We start from the raw sequence: 15,394 nt of genomic DNA on the forward strand, positions 1-15,394 counted from the left end.
CCCCCGACCCCCCCGATGAAACAAAAAATTCTTAAAGCCCTTTCTGTTCTGGAGAAGAAAGAAGTTGGAAAGAAAATAGCTGGTGGCAATTGTTTCTATCATATTTATAAGATGATTTCTATGTTGCTTTGTATGCCCCTCCCCCACAGTATAACCCATGCTTTCACTGTATTTGATGTTGGTATATTTTGTGGAGTGGAAGGGAAAAAACAACTCGTTTAACTAGGGATACAGGTGGACCCATTGCAAAAATGAGATGTACAGTTGTTATGTGGAAAAATGAACTTTACAACTTTGGTGTGGGGGGGAATCAGGTTGGGGGAGGGTGGGAGTATGGGAACGGATAGGAATGAGAAACAAAGAGGAGGCAACAATACTTGATAAGAAACGTACTCGTTATCTTGCCCATATAATTGTAACTCCTCTGTAGGGTATTCTCACAAAAAAAAATAAAGAAAAGAAAATAGCAGCTGGGTGTGGTGATTAATGCCTGTGTTCTGAGTTCATGAGGAGGCGAGATCAAAGGATCACATTTCAAAGCCAGTCTAGGCAGAAAACTCTCTGAGACTCTCACCTCCAATAAACCACAAAAAAACCCAAACAAATATGGAGGTTGTGCTGTGGCTGAAGTGGTAGAGCACTAGCCTTGAGTCAAATTTCTGAGGGACAGAATGTAGGCTCAGATTTCAAGCCCCAGGCCTGGCACAAAGAACGAAAGAGAGAATGAGGGACACAGACACACAGACAGAGACAGAGAAGAGAGAGGGCAAGTCAGCAAAGAAGGAAAGAAAGAAGGAAGGAAGAAAGAAGGAAGGAAGGAAGGAAGGAAGGGAGGAAGGAAGGAAGGAAGGAAGGAAGGAAGGAAGTCCTGCTGGTGTAGCACTAACCACAAAAATCAAGAATCTTTCCTGACAGTTACTCCGTTAGTCTTGTCCTTGCTTATTTCTTACACATAATTTATTTTCACAACTCTTTCTTGTTTTATTTTTTATTTATTTTATTTGTGAACATACTGTACAGAGGGGTTACAATTACATGGGCAGGATAATGTGTACATTTCTTACCAAGCATTGCAGCCTCCTCCTTTGGTTTACCCTTCACCTCCCTTCCCAGCCTCTCCCCTCCCCCACAATCCCAACCCTTCTCTTCCCCCCCCTTTCAGAACTGTTTCTTTTCCTTGGCAGTCTATGTTACATATCTCTAGACTCTGCTAATTCAACAAGCATATTAAGTGTACTTTTGAAAAGCACCTTTGTTAATATAAAGTTGTTTTAAAACATGAAGGCTCCTTGAGAAAGTCCCTTGCTTGGCTATTGTGACATTTCCTGCAGTGCTCCTCATGTCCCTTGTTATGAGGTCACTTTACCACAGCCTCTGGGGTGCAGGTCAGGGCTGCTGTGCTGAATGTGAGGAGGGGTCTCCTGTCCAGGGCTCTCCACCTCCACCCTTTTCTTCTCAGGAATGAATTGAAAGATGACAGCAAGCCAGAAGTAGCACTGATGCCACGGGGACAGTCATCAGCCCTGAGAACAAATGCTCAGGGATAGGACCCAGGCCCTGAGGAGCCAGGCAGGGACTATGCCCGTTGCTGAATGGACTCTGCTCTGAGCCAGGCGCCTCCTCCTGATCCTGAAGTTCCCACAGCAACCCCACCACAGAAAGGCTTGAACCACAGGCCCTGCCATCCCTGCACTCCCTCCCCCACACTCACTTTAGCCAGATTCTGTGCCTGCCCCATGCCCTTAATCCAGCCCAAAGGCATTCCACCCAGAACACACATGCTCTGGTCTCCTTGGGGAGCTGTGTGGTGTCATCATTAACGTCACACACACCTGCTCGTCTCCTGACCCTGGTGTTCCCGTCCCCAGAGGTCCTCCCCGTCTGTGTCACCTTGGAGAGTGTGGATGTGGACTTAGCCTTCTGACCTAGGGGCAACGTGTGTCCTCCACCAGCTCTCTGCCTTGTGAGGGGACACAGGCTTTCCCTGTCCCCACTCCACTCCTTGTCAGCACTCGCTCCCCAGGAGCACCCCACCCTCTACTGACCTCACCCTCTGTCTTGAGCAGGATCCAAATCCATGACAACCCACGCCCTGCGTTTCCCCTAGCCCACAGCTCTCAGCAATGCTCCTCCTGCTTTTCCTTTTTTTTTTTGGTCGGCCCTGGGGCTTGAACTCTGGGCCTAGGGACTGTCCCTGAGCTCTTCAGGTCATGGTTAGGCTCTGCATCCCATGCACTCCTGCAGTCCGCTGGAAGCACACCTGCCCATCGTCATGCTGACATGCAGCCCTGCCTGGACTTGTTACTTCTGGAGAATTCATACATTCATTATGTCTTCCTCCATCTCTGTCTCCTTTCTTCCTGAGCACCCTCGGTTCTATGCCACTATCTTTTTTGAACCCATTTCCTGTTCCCTGTGTCCTTGCCACGCAGTTGCCGGCCACCCGACTCCTGCTCCCCTGCTGCACACCTGCCAGCCAGAGCTCACAGCCAGCTCCTGACTTGGCTTCATTCACAGCAGCACCTGGTGACTATGCTCAATATCCAGGAGGGATGAGACACGCTCACCTCTCACTCCTGGGGATGAGTTGAAGCTCCTGACAAAGCCTTCCAGGAAAAATTGGTCAGCCCGTGAACCAGCTGGGAGGTCAGCTCTCCCTCACTCCCTGCACCCTTAGCTTGGGGGCACTGGCCCCATCCCTTGTGCACCTCCTGCTGGTAGAGCAGGCCACACTTTTTGCCATCCTCACAAAACAACCACCCTGGCCAATCGCTGCCATTGTGATGAATACAGCGGAATCCAGAAGGGCCAAGAAAGTCCTGGGGAGGTTTTGGGGGGAAGCACTCATGCTAGTTCAGATCTGGGAGTAACCATTGACTGACCCCTAGTACAGGCGCCATCTGACATGTGTTCCTGGGTCACACCTGAATCCTGGCATGATGGTGGCCACTACTGCACACTGCACACACCTTGCCTTGTCAGGTCCCTGCCAGACTGTATCTACCTTCCCATTGTTTCTACTTCATTAAAATCCCTAACTACTCACTTCTTACAGCTGATAGTGCCTTGGCAGAGAAACCTTTAAAGCAGATGGATCCTTGTCATAATGAATTATTGGCGGGTGTGGGTGGGAAATCAGTAGTGGGGCTTGAACTCAGGACCTGGGTGCTGTCCCTGAGCTCTTTTACTCATGGCTAGTGCTCTATCACTTGGAGTTTAATGCCACTTCCAGTTTTCTGGTAGGGAACTGAAGAATCTGCTGGACTTTTCTGCCCAGGCTGGCTTTGAACTGTGATCCTCAGATCTCAGCCTCAGTCTCTAAGATGACAGGTGCGAGCCACAGGTGTCCAGGGACTTACTCTTCAAATTATCCAGGACTAGTTGAGCCACACTTGCAGTCTTTGGTGGAATGCAACGTGGGCATGGTGCATGATCTTTCAATGCATTGTTGAAATTTCTTGCAGGTATGTTATATTAAATATTTTACATCTGTGCTCTTCAAGGAAATAAGTGTCTAATCCTGTCTCTAGTTTGTTCTCATTTTGATATGAGAGGGAGTTTGTTAGCATTCTTCCTTTCCTAGTTTATGAACCTGTCTGAGAGGCATTGGTGGTAACTCTCAACACCTGGTGTAACCCATCAGCGACTCTATTTACTGCTTGATTAAAGATGAAGTTAGGTGACTAAAATCATCTTGGATCAAACTTGATGGGTCAAACATGCAAAGAGGTGAATCCATTTCTTGTATGTTGACTAATGTGTTGGATTAATTTTCTAATATATTTTAGTGAAAACTTGAATTTTAACTGTTATGATATTCTAGTTTTCTTAGTTGATGTCTTCACTGTTCTTGGATTAAGGCTTGTGAGTCTTAGCCATCTTCCCTAGGAAAGTTCTTAGCTTCACTTCTTTTTTTTCTTTTTGTCAGTCGTGAGGGTTGAATTTTGGTCCTGGGCACTGTCCCTCTGCTCTTCAGCTTAAGGTGTGCACTCTATCACTTGAGCCACAGTCGCCACTTCCAGTTTTCTTGTGGTTTATGGGTGATGAGTATCATGGACTTTCCTGAATCAGCTGGCTTTGAACCATGATCCTCAGATCTCAGCCTTCTGAGTAGCTAGGAATACAGGCATGCGCCACCAGAGCTCATTACATTGTTCTTTTAATCTCCATTTCTTTCATTTTTACTCTGATTTGTGTGTGTGTGTGTGTGTGTGTGTGTGTGTGTGTGTGTTTATGTATGTGCCTGTCCTTTGGCTTGAACTCAGAGCCTGGGCACTGTTGCTAATCTTCTTTCGCTCCAGGCTAGTGCACTACCCCTTGAGCCACAGCTCTGCTTTGTACATTCTGTGGATAGTTTATTGAAAATGAGCCTCATGGACTTTTCTGATGCCTTTGAACCACAATCCTCAGATCTGAGCTTCTGGAGTAGCTCTGATTAGTGGTGAGCAGCCATCAGTTCCTGGCTGGCTCTATCCTGATTTTTATGATTCTCTTTGTATCCACTGTTCTGGGTTTGTTTTTAGACTGTGCTTCATCGTTGATTGCATTTGAGACACCTGACCTTTTTCCTGGCAGGCCCGCACAGCTGTAAATTCCCTCAGAGAAGCTTTTGCTGCATCCAAGAGGTTCTGGAAAGTTGTGGTATGGTTTTGATTCTTGAATTTGTCAACTTGTTCCTTCATTTGATCCTTAAGTCTTATGGCTGACTTTGGGCTCGACAGCCTATCTCTTGATGAGAGGGTGTCTTAAGCCAGCATTCTAACTTGGTCTGGACTAATGGGTCCATGGCATCCAGTAGTACTAGTTCATGAAACCGGGGCAGCAATAGGCATCTGTGTGCTGGCTCGCTGCTTGTCAGCAGAAGTTAACGGTCTTTATCTCATCAACGTAACTTGGGTTTGATGTCTCCCCTGCTCTCGTGGGACAAGCAACTGGGGCTCCATTTCAGGTCAGTTTCTATTTGCTTGGGACAGTTTTCCACCCTGAACTTTCAGTTTTCAGTCTTGGGTGGTGAAGTGTCATCTCTATGCAGTGTTGGTTTATAACTGGGTCGGGCCAGCTCTCCCTCCTGGCTGACAGTCACAGGGTAGAGCCAGGACACTGCTTTACAGTTCAGACAGGTGTATACAGATCTGGAAAATATTGTCAGTTTTATGTTGTATATCAATTGGTTTTGAGACAATGCTATGTGCTCATTAAAAAAATGGATGATTTTCCCAGGTCAGGGGTGTGGCTCAGTGAACAGTAAGAGGACTTGAGTAGTAGGAGGATGTGAATAATAGGAGGATGTGAACAGTAGAGCCTCCACAGGCAGCCTGGGTCTTTGGCCAGCTCTGAAACAGCAGGCAGCATGCCTAGGGGTCAGGACACTCAGTGTGAGTGTTTAGGACTAAGTGTCCTCACAGAAAAGGGCAGAGACCAAGGCCCCAGGACACTCTCTCCAACCCCTACTAAGACCTGAGGGCCAACTGTTTCTACACCTTTATTTCTTTGTGAAAAGAGGGAAAAAAGGAATAAAATATAAACAGTACAGTTGACACAAATAAACCACCAGGGTGGGGATGAGGGGAGGAGAGGGGAGGAAGGTGGGAGGCAGGTGGGATTGGGGTCCCATCTCAGCAGCTAGAGGCAGTGACCCAAATGCTCGCACCTCTCCCTACAGGGCAAGAGTGGGGCCTTCCTCCTGGCTGCTGTCCATCCCACCGTGTGTCTCTCAGCCTTTGGGAGGGGGCCGGGCGACGTCTCCCCAGGCTGCTCAGGGAACGTGAGTGGGTCCAGGTCTGGGATCAGGCCATGCACAGGGAGGGCTGTCAGCGACTCACTGGCTCCATGAGGGAGGATCTCAGGGAGGGCTGAGCCGAGGGTGGGCCAAAGGCTGGGCACTGGAGGCCCAAGCACTGACTCTTCTTCCAGCATCAGGGAAGAGACAAAACTGAAGGAACAGGAATGGGATGGTACAGAAGCCCAGCCTGGCCCTCTTGCGCCCCTGCCCAGGCCCCACCACCCTCTCCCCATCCACCAGCATGTCTAGCCCCCCAGCCCCTGCCTGGGCTGTGCCACCCTCTGTCCCTCCGCCCCCTGCCTGGGCACCACCAACCCTCCCACCTGCCACCACCCCCCACCCCCAGCCCGCACCAGTCAAGGCCTCCTGGGCATAGTCCTTGACGTCCACATCCTGGTCGTGGGTCAGCTTCTCCAGGACCGGCTTGTCCTCACTCTGCAGTGTGCTGGAAGCAGAGGGGAAAGGGCTGAAGCATGAAGCAGATGGGGGCCCACAGCTGGGAACTCAGTTCAGTCCTGGCCAATCCCTGCCAAATTACAACTTGCATCTCCAGATGGCTAGCGATGCTAAGCCACCCCTCACCTTCCTTCCCTTCACACCCGCCTCCCCATAAGGCTTGCCACTGTCACTGCCAACTCCTCAGTCTACAGTGAAGCCGACACTGGGAGGAAGCAGCAGGGAGCAGTGGCAGCTGAACACAGTGGTGCACATCTGGAATCCCAGCCACTGAGGAAGCCCTAGCAATAGCTGGGCGTGGCGGCACCTGTTATCCTAGAGGTGTGAGCAGCATGCACAGATCAGGCAGCCTGGGCCACACATTCACTCTGTGAAAGATAACCAAGGCAAAAAGCGCTGGGGCATGGCTCAAGTGGCAGAATGCTTGCCTAGCGAGGTCAACCCTCAGTATCCCCACAAAGGAAGAAACAGTGTAGCTGGAGAGGAGCATAAGAACAGCGAGTCCCAGCTCACCTGTTGTGGAGGATGGGCCCGATCTTCTGCAGGTACTTGGCCACATTGAAGGGGACCTTGGCAACGGGGTCCCCTGCCATGCACATGATGGTGGGCAGCATGTACTTGGTGGTGATGTCCTGCCCACACACCTCCGACAGAACCTGGCCAAGCACGTCCACATGATCATTATAGCCAGCAACTGGCACCTGGGCCCGGGCGGTGAGGCTGAGCAAAACCTCTCTGGCATCCAAAGGTTGCACACAACTGATACCACCTCCCCGCAAGTATGATTTACAATGAGCTCAACTCTGAACATGCAGCCAATGGTGTATCTCACATCAGCTCACCCAGGCCCAGACCAAGGGTGTCAGAGGCCAGGAGTGCGCCCAGCTCCAGATGTGTACCACTGGCCTTGGCCTCCGGCCTCTCCACTCCCAATCTTGGTGGCACCGTAGGGCTGTGCGTGCTCCTTCCGTGGCAAGCTGGCTCCTGGGTACAGGTGGCACGTGGGCTGCAGTCATGTTTATGCAGAAGATGGTGGTCATATGGTGCAGGTAGTTGGGGTCCCAAGTCATATCCTGCACCTTGGGAATGATGGTGCCATGTGCTGACTCCTTCTTGAACCTCTCCACCAGTTTCTTGAGGTTGCTGGTGGCTGCCTCACGAATGGCATAGACTGCAAGGGGGACAGGAAGGCCATGGGGGAGTTTTAGAGTGGGTCATGGCTCAAAGTCAGCCTTTCCCAGGGTTCAAACATCAGGGGGCAGGGCACAGACAGAACAGAGGCATGGCCCCGCCCATTGGCAGCCAGCTTCTTCTGGCAGGACTCACCATGGTCCACCAGCATGCCAAGCATAACGAGTTGAGTTTCTCATCAAAGAATTCCACTCCCTGCCAGAGAGGTGGTGAGGGCTCGATGGATGAGGGAGTCCAGACACCCTCCTCTCCCCTCCCCATCGTACCTGGCATGCCCTGGATCATGCACTAGCTGCCCAGCCAGCAGGGGCATGTACTCAATGATGGCCAGCCACACCCGCCACTTTGCATCCTCGGCTAGCTCCACGATGGCGGGCAGCAGTGACTAGGACAGCTGCCGGATGTCGATCACCTCGTTCACGCAGTCCAGGTTGGAGATGATGTTCAGCCGCACCTCCAGGCACTGCAGAGAATGGGGCTCCAGTGATGTCTGGCCCAAGGCAGCCCAGAATAGAGGGAGGGGAGTGCCACCCCACAGCAACACCCTACAGACCTGCCATCTCCCCAGGGCCACTGCCCAGCCCCAACCTGGCCCCAGGGACACAGTGACAAGGCCACATACAGAGCCACACTTGACATTAAGTGACGGAGGCTTGGGCATCATATGACACCTGCAGTCACTCTGAGAGAACTTGCATGAAACATGATGAAAAATAACACAGTGGGAGAAGAAAGGTGAGCCCCAGCTCTGCCCAGGACAGCTGTGTCAGGACCCAATTGAGGCTTGAGCCAGAAGGGAGGAGTCAGGGCACTTGGCCCACCAGTACTGAGACTTGCCCCTTTCATTCCTGTCACCTCAACTCCCTCCACTGACATGAGATCCCACCAGAGCACAGCCCTGCCTCCAGGGCAGCCTCATCCATGCCATGCCCTCACTATCCAGTAGGGCCGGGGAAAACACAGCAGGTGTTCCATGACATAAAGAGTTTGAACTGCTTCTCCCTCCCAGATCGTGAGCTCTGATCAACCCCATACGTGCATGCTTACCCATCACACATCGACTCATCACTCAACTCAGAAGCCCTCCCCCCCACTGTACTCTATGATAGCCATCAATCATCTTGGCAGAGGGATAAGGGAGGGGACATTCACCTCCTCCTTAAGCTGGGCCAGGAAGAGGAGCAGGAAATGCTCGAGGGTGTTGTCTTTGCCCAGGATGGGAGAGAGGCCCATGATGACAGAGGCCAGGGCTGACTTCACATATTGGTTGGCATCTGAGACCAGTTCCTGGGAGGGAGGCCCAGGGGGACCTGCCTCAGCCTCCTCTGCACATGACTGGCAGGGGGCATGGGGGTGGGCTGCAGGGTCCATGCCTCCATCTACTTGGCTGCAGCCTGTGACCCATGTGCCTGGGGCATTTCCATAGCCTGTTCTGTGCCCTCTTTCCTGTCCAGCTGACTCCCTCCACCAAACCAGTTACCTTGATGCACGGCAAGATCTGGGTCATGATCATGATCTCCCAACAATCTGTGGAGAGGTTTTTGCAGAACTCTGCGGGCCAGGGTGGGGGATGAGATGGAGCCAGCTGTACCTCCACCCTGAGCCGCCCTCCTCAAACATGGGTCACGGGCACCCACCTCTCACCTTGTGGGAGGCCACAGCCCTCACCTCGGCCTCACAGTCCTTCATCAGGTTCTGGAAGGCAGGCACCAGGTCTGTCTTGGTGATCTCAGGCCCACTGCTTTCTGGAGCTGTAAACCCAGAACCAGGAAGAGGCAGGGTGTGTGGAGCGAAAGGGGGTCCAGCAGCCTCTCTCAGCTATTGAGGCCAAAATCCAGGCAGAAGTGGTGCAGGTGTGGAGACTGGGCAGGCTGCTCTTCCCAGAGCCAGCCCTCATCTCCAGCAGCATGCGCCGAAACCACAGACCTTATTTCACATTATCCCAAGTGGGGCTTTCTGTGACCTGATCCACAAACATGTCAGCGATGCAGAATCTCCTGCTTTTACATTTATACTAAACTATAGTGGGCTGAGTCCCTAAATGGGCTGGGCAGCTAAGGAGAGACTCCTCAGAAGAGGGAAGAATGGCAAAGAAACACACGAGGAAATGCTCATCATCTCTGGGCATGAAGGAATTACAAATCACAACCACCCTGAGATTCCATCTTAATCCAGTTAGATTGGCCAGCATTGTGAATTCGAACAAATGCTCGTGGGGATGTGGAGAAAAGGAGCCCTACTGTGCAGCTGGTGGGAATGTGAACTAGGAGAGCCACTCAGCACAGCAGTCTGCAGGTTCCTCCAAATACTAAACACAGAACTTCTCTACCTGGGCATCTACACTGAGCATCATGACAAGGACACCTGCACACCTATGTTCACTGCCACACTACTCACAACAGCCAATATATGGAAACAGCCCAGATGCCCCACAGTAGATTAGTGGACCCACAAGTTGTGGACAATGGTACTTTACACAGTCATTAGAAAGAATAAAATAATGACATTTGCAAGGAAATGGATGGAACTAGAACAAATCATGAGAAGTGAGGTAAGTCAAGACTGGAGATTACTGGTGCACATTCTCTCTGATATAAGGAAGTTAGATCTAAAATGCACTGGGATATGATAAATGCCACAGGATTCCAGAGACTCACACACAGTGAGACCAAAGGAGAATAGTCTTAGGAGAGAATCACAAAGGCCCAATGCCTAAGCATCTCTTCATTTTTATATAAAATATTACACATACTAAAACAAAACCCAAGATGTGGAAACAAAATACATATATATTTTTTGGTTTTAGCTTTTGATACTTCTATGTTATTTATCTGATAAAGAGTCTGTTCTCATGTTATCTCTGTGAGGGTGCAGGGAGGGAAAAAGGATAGAAAGAAAAGTGCATCCATGGAGCTCACAGGACACTGAAGAAAGTGAACTGCACAACTCGTGGGTAGAGATGGGAGGGAGGGACTGGGAGGGAATGAGAGAACAGCAGACACTCACTGTACAAAAGGAAATGTCCTCATTCTCTGACTCATGCATGCCATTGTAATCCCTCTGTACATCCTCTCTATAATAACAGTACACATGTATAAAATAGTCTGTGCAGAGCAGCCCACACTTACAATCTAGTTAGCTATACAGGAGGCAGAGTTAGGAGAATTGGAGTCCAAGGTTAGCCTAGGCAAAGGTGGAGATCCTAGCTGAAAAATAAATCCAAAGGGTAGGGTGTGCCTCAAGAAGGGGGGAATCTGCCCAGCGAGCACAAGGTCCCAGTTCACAGCCCCAGTTGCCTGTATGAACACGTCTGGACAAATGTGTGCCTAGTGACTCTGCCTTTTCTTGGTTGCCAGAGATGCCTTACGCTTGCTCCTGACCACCGCTTGCTCCTGACCAGAGCAGATGGGTCCACATTAATGGCACACACAAAGGTGTCCTTCCAAGGCCTCATGCTGTTTTACCAGTGTAACTGGTATGGAGTACTGGTGGGCAGCCCTGTTTCTACTTCAGCTCCTTGTCTGTCTGCAGCTTCCACTCCTGGGCAGGACAAGAGTCTCCCTTGGAGCCCAGGACAGAGAGCTTCACTTTCCCACCTTTCCAGGTCCTTGCTGTGTACAAAGCAGGGCAAGTGACAGCTTCCCAGTGTGAATGTGGGCCCGTGACCCTGCCAAGATCCAGCCCTGGCTTCTATGCCCACGGACGTCAGGCTGCCCGTTCCCATGCAGGACAGACAAGTGTCCCTCTTCCTTTCAGCCTTGGCCCTGCCTGTGCACTGCAGGCCTCACGTACCTCAGTGAACTTGTCGGCCACCATGTAGTGGAAGTGTCAGGACCTGTCCTTGGCCGCCTGGTGGAGTGTGGGCATCTCCAGAGCCTCCAGGTCCTCCTGGGGCAGGAGCTGGGCGATGTTCACATGCGCCTCCTATGCCAGCAGCAACACCGAGTACTGGGGAGCAGAAGGGGTGCTGAGTGTCCATGGGTCATAAGGGCAGAGGGCCCAGTGGTGGAATGGGGGAGGGGGAAAGGGGGGGAGGAGGAAAGGCGGAGCAGGGACCCACCTGATCATCAGAGGCTAGGTTGGAGAACATGGGGATGATCTCACTCTTGACGTTGTCCAGCTCTAGGACCTTGGCGAACTCCCCCAGCTTGGAAGCTGCGGCCCATCGCACCATGGGGGTGTCATCTGAACAGAGGTTTTGTAAGTACCTGGGGATCCAGAGTGGCTCTGGGCAGGGAGAACTCAAGGAGCCAGGAGAGATCAGAGGGCATGGACCCTTGGGTGCCATGGTTGTTGCCCAGGGCATAGGAGGCTTCACTCAGGATAGGAGGAAGAGTAGGAGGGGGTACTTCAGCCAGGGCAGCTTAAGGGAGCAGCAGGTAGGGTTACTGGGCATTCACACACCCATGGGAGGGGGAGGGGACTGCCACTGAGGCCCAGCAGGTGAGCTGACCTGAGGGGACAAGACAGGGGCAGTTGGGCAGGCGGTGGCAAGGGAGCCCCAGACTCACTGGTAGAGTTCTGCTTTCACAGCACTTGACACTCACAGGTAGCAGACGGAGAAGAGGCCGCAGGCCAAGGTGCGGGAAGTGAACCAGTCCCTCCCCTGTCAGCAGTTTCACCAGGGGCACGAAATGGGCTTCGAGGTCAGAGGGTGAGTGCTCATGGGAGATGGCCCGCAAGGACACCATCGCGTTGTCCCGCACCACTGTCTCCTCCACCGTGGTGAGCGACTCCAGTGGGGGCTGCAGGGGCCGGGAATGGGCGGGTGGCACTGATGCTCTGCTCAGTCCTCCAGCCTTGAGGCCATCCCCCTGGACAGCACCCAGCCCCCCTACCAACCCTGCTTCATGGCTTCTGTCTTTGCTCCGGGGATGGGAGCGAGGACCCTGCATGCCACTCACCAGCAGGCAGTGCACGTACTCTGGACTCCCCACCAGGCCTGTAAAGGTTCCCAGCTGCTCAGCCAGGGCCAGAAGGACCTCATCCTCAGCGTAGATGGCTTCTGTAGGGGCAGGGCATTCCCATCACAGCCCACTCTGTGACCCCGGCACCCAGGGATCCGTGTCCCAAGATGCACAAGCTTGCTGTCAGTACCCACAGTTTTTCCATATGGCCAGCATAGAGAACAAGATTAGAGCTGGGGATGGGTGGCAGAACACTGAGTGACAGGGCCACTCTACACCCCTCAGGGAGGGGAGACCGAGTCCCATCCTGTGCAACACTGTGGCAAGCAGATTTCCTGTTCAGGTACAGCTTACACTCTCAGCATTGTTCTCTGCCAAAAATCCTTTTCTATCTGTTCAGACTCGGTTCAGCTACTGCCTCCTGGAGACTTTGCAGGCTGTCCCCCCCTCCCAGCCTGCCCCCAACCACCGGCCCCTGTGTCAGGCTTCCACTCAAAGACAGTGCCAAGCCCAGCCAAAGTCTCAGGCCTCAGGGCTGGGCAGGGCAGGCCAGGACACTGGCGATCTCTCGGATACTTCCTTTCTGATCTAGGACTCACCACAAAAGCACAGCACCCAGGACTTAGGGCACCACCTCCAGAACCTTGACACTACACTGCTGTCCTTTAAGATGCATTTTGCTCTACCCCACGATAATGCTGCAGTAATCGCTTACAAAACCAATCCTGCATGTTCTGCTGGTGTGAGGCTGAGGCTTCTGCTTTTCTGTCTGGACAGCACCACCTTTTCCCAGAGGACATGGCACCTGCCACATGCAACTGGAGATGCTCCCAGGCAGCAAGTCCAAAGAAGGGACATAACGTCCCTTGGGGCTCTGAGCCCATTGTGTGTGGATACCAGGCAGCCCTTGGTCTGAAGCTCCCACATTACCCCCATCCCAAGCCCCAGTTTTTTCCATCCATGCAGGCAGAACATTGTCTGATGAGACTGTCCTCCCAGCTGACACTTAGGTGTTAAATGGACTGAATGCTCTCCATGTCTCTAGTAGGAGTCACACGACTGTGTCCACCTGGCAGAGCCCGAAGCAGGTCTCAGGCTGGGAATCTCACTCCAGGGCTGCGGCTGCCTTCCAGCAGACTTTCGAGAGGACATCCTGCCTCCACCTTTCTCTTCCTCAGCCTTCCCCTCAACACAGTCCTGTAGTACATAAAGCTTGTCTACCTGCCCCTCAGCCTCTGTACCCCATCATCCAGGGCCCCTGCTATCGGCTTCTCTTAATAAGCAGAAGCCATCTCCAGGTATCCCCACTGCACTGGGCCCCAAGAGTCCCCACCTGTAAGGAAGGGGAGGAGTTCACTTCACGTCCTTTCCACTCCAAGGGCCAAGGCGATGGTGGACAGCTTCTTGATGCTGTTGAGGTGAAGTTGAGAGAATAAGGAGGGAGAATGTCAGTAATCCCAGACTCAAGGGAGCTCCACAGTGCTGGGAGCAGATGCTCAGCACACCCACCATGCCCTCCTCTGACCTTGGAGCTCACAGTTCAATGGAAACAGTGCACTTTCCAAGTTCATGTAAGATCACACTCGCTGCCCACCACTGGCTACTACACCACATGCTCCACTTAGTAGCAGCCGCTGCCTAGCATGCACACATGCATGCTCTGGGCCAGGCCCTAGACAAGACACACACACCTGCGACCTCACTGAACCCTCAAAGCAATTGTACAAGTTTGGAAGCTGGCTCACATCTGTCAATCCTGTGAGGCACAGCACAAGGCAGAACCTCTGGCCAGCTCAAAGAGGTAATAGGATGGCTGGCAGAGCAGGCATTTAAACACAAGACTTGTGGCTAATGGTGATGATGAGAGAACAAACAATAGCATAGTATTACTACAAAAGCAAAAGTCAGGTATGCTGATGCACACCTGTAATCTCAGTACTCAGTGGACTGATGTGAAAGAATAGTGACTTCAAAACCAGCCTGAGGTACATAGTAAAATCTTTTCTCAAAGTAACAATGAGAACAGAGGGGCAACCTCAGCCATGTTGTGGGCAATACCATGGGTCAACGGGAACCTGAGACTGTATAGGTGGGTCTGGGTGCACAGTTTCTGGCTCATTAACTCCCTCTGGAATGCAGGCCATAGAACCTGAGCTTTGTTTCAGAAGAGGGCCATGGTAACTACTGTGCCCAGCGTTTACATCTCAGAGCCATTGCAGCAGAATCCTGACCAGTGTCTGAGGGTACATCCTAAGACCAGTTCCGGAATGGGTTCAGCCCCACGTGACAACAGGAGGGCCACAGGATGCAGGTGAAGCTGTTGCTAAGCCCCCAACTTGGCCTTGCCAGCACACTGTCACACCCTTTCTGCTTGATCACACTTTGACACAGTCTTCCCCATCCAATGAAGTCTGCATAAAATAAAAAGAACAAAAGGAGAGGTTTTGGAGAGCTTCCAGAGAGCTGAAGATTTGAGGGTTCATGAAGCTCACGGGGTGTAGACAAGACACTCGGCTCCCGGGTCCTTGCCATACACATCTTTTCAGTAGCATCCTTTATGGTGAACCTGTGAGAATTTGTCCCCAGTCCTGATTTATTTGAGCTGATCAGCCCCATGTGGTTGGCAGAGTCAGAAACACAGGCAAGGGCTCTTTGGGGAAGATGGCGGAGGAGAAGCTGGAATCTGAACAAGCTCTCACATAGAAAGCAGTTTTGGAGTTCCAGTGAACAGTCCTAAGCCAGAGAATCACACCAAGTGTGGCATCACAGGACAGAGAGTTAGACAAGAGAGGGAAAGCCAAGGCAAGAAGACACATCTGAGCGCTTGCCAGCAGTCACCGCGGTGACCATACCTGAGCCACAGAGAGTCCAGGACGAAGGAGCCAGATGCAGTGGGTGAGCGGATTCTACTCAACACCAGCAAGAACCAACAAGGAGCGGACATCCTCATCCTGCAGTTTGCAGACCAGAGACGGCCCAGGATCCAAGACTCAGCATGAGTAGAAGCCCGACGTCCTCACTCCTTCTCAGGCAGCAGAGGAGGGAAGGCCACCCCTCC

At 52.1% G+C, this 15,394-nt stretch overlaps 1 pseudogene; it reads right to left on the minus strand.

Moving 5' to 3' along the window:
* Nucleotides 1-2,511: 2,511 nt before the first annotated feature.
* LOC105994192 lies at nt 2,512-13,760 on the minus strand (annotated as a pseudogene).
* Between the last annotated feature and the right edge of the window lie 1,634 nt (nt 13,761-15,394).

The sequence above is a fragment of the Dipodomys ordii genome, unplaced genomic scaffold (genome assembly GCF_000151885.1).
Source record: "Dipodomys ordii isolate 6190 unplaced genomic scaffold, Dord_2.0 Scaffold105, whole genome shotgun sequence".
Classification (NCBI taxonomy): domain Eukaryota; kingdom Metazoa; phylum Chordata; class Mammalia; order Rodentia; family Heteromyidae; genus Dipodomys; species Dipodomys ordii.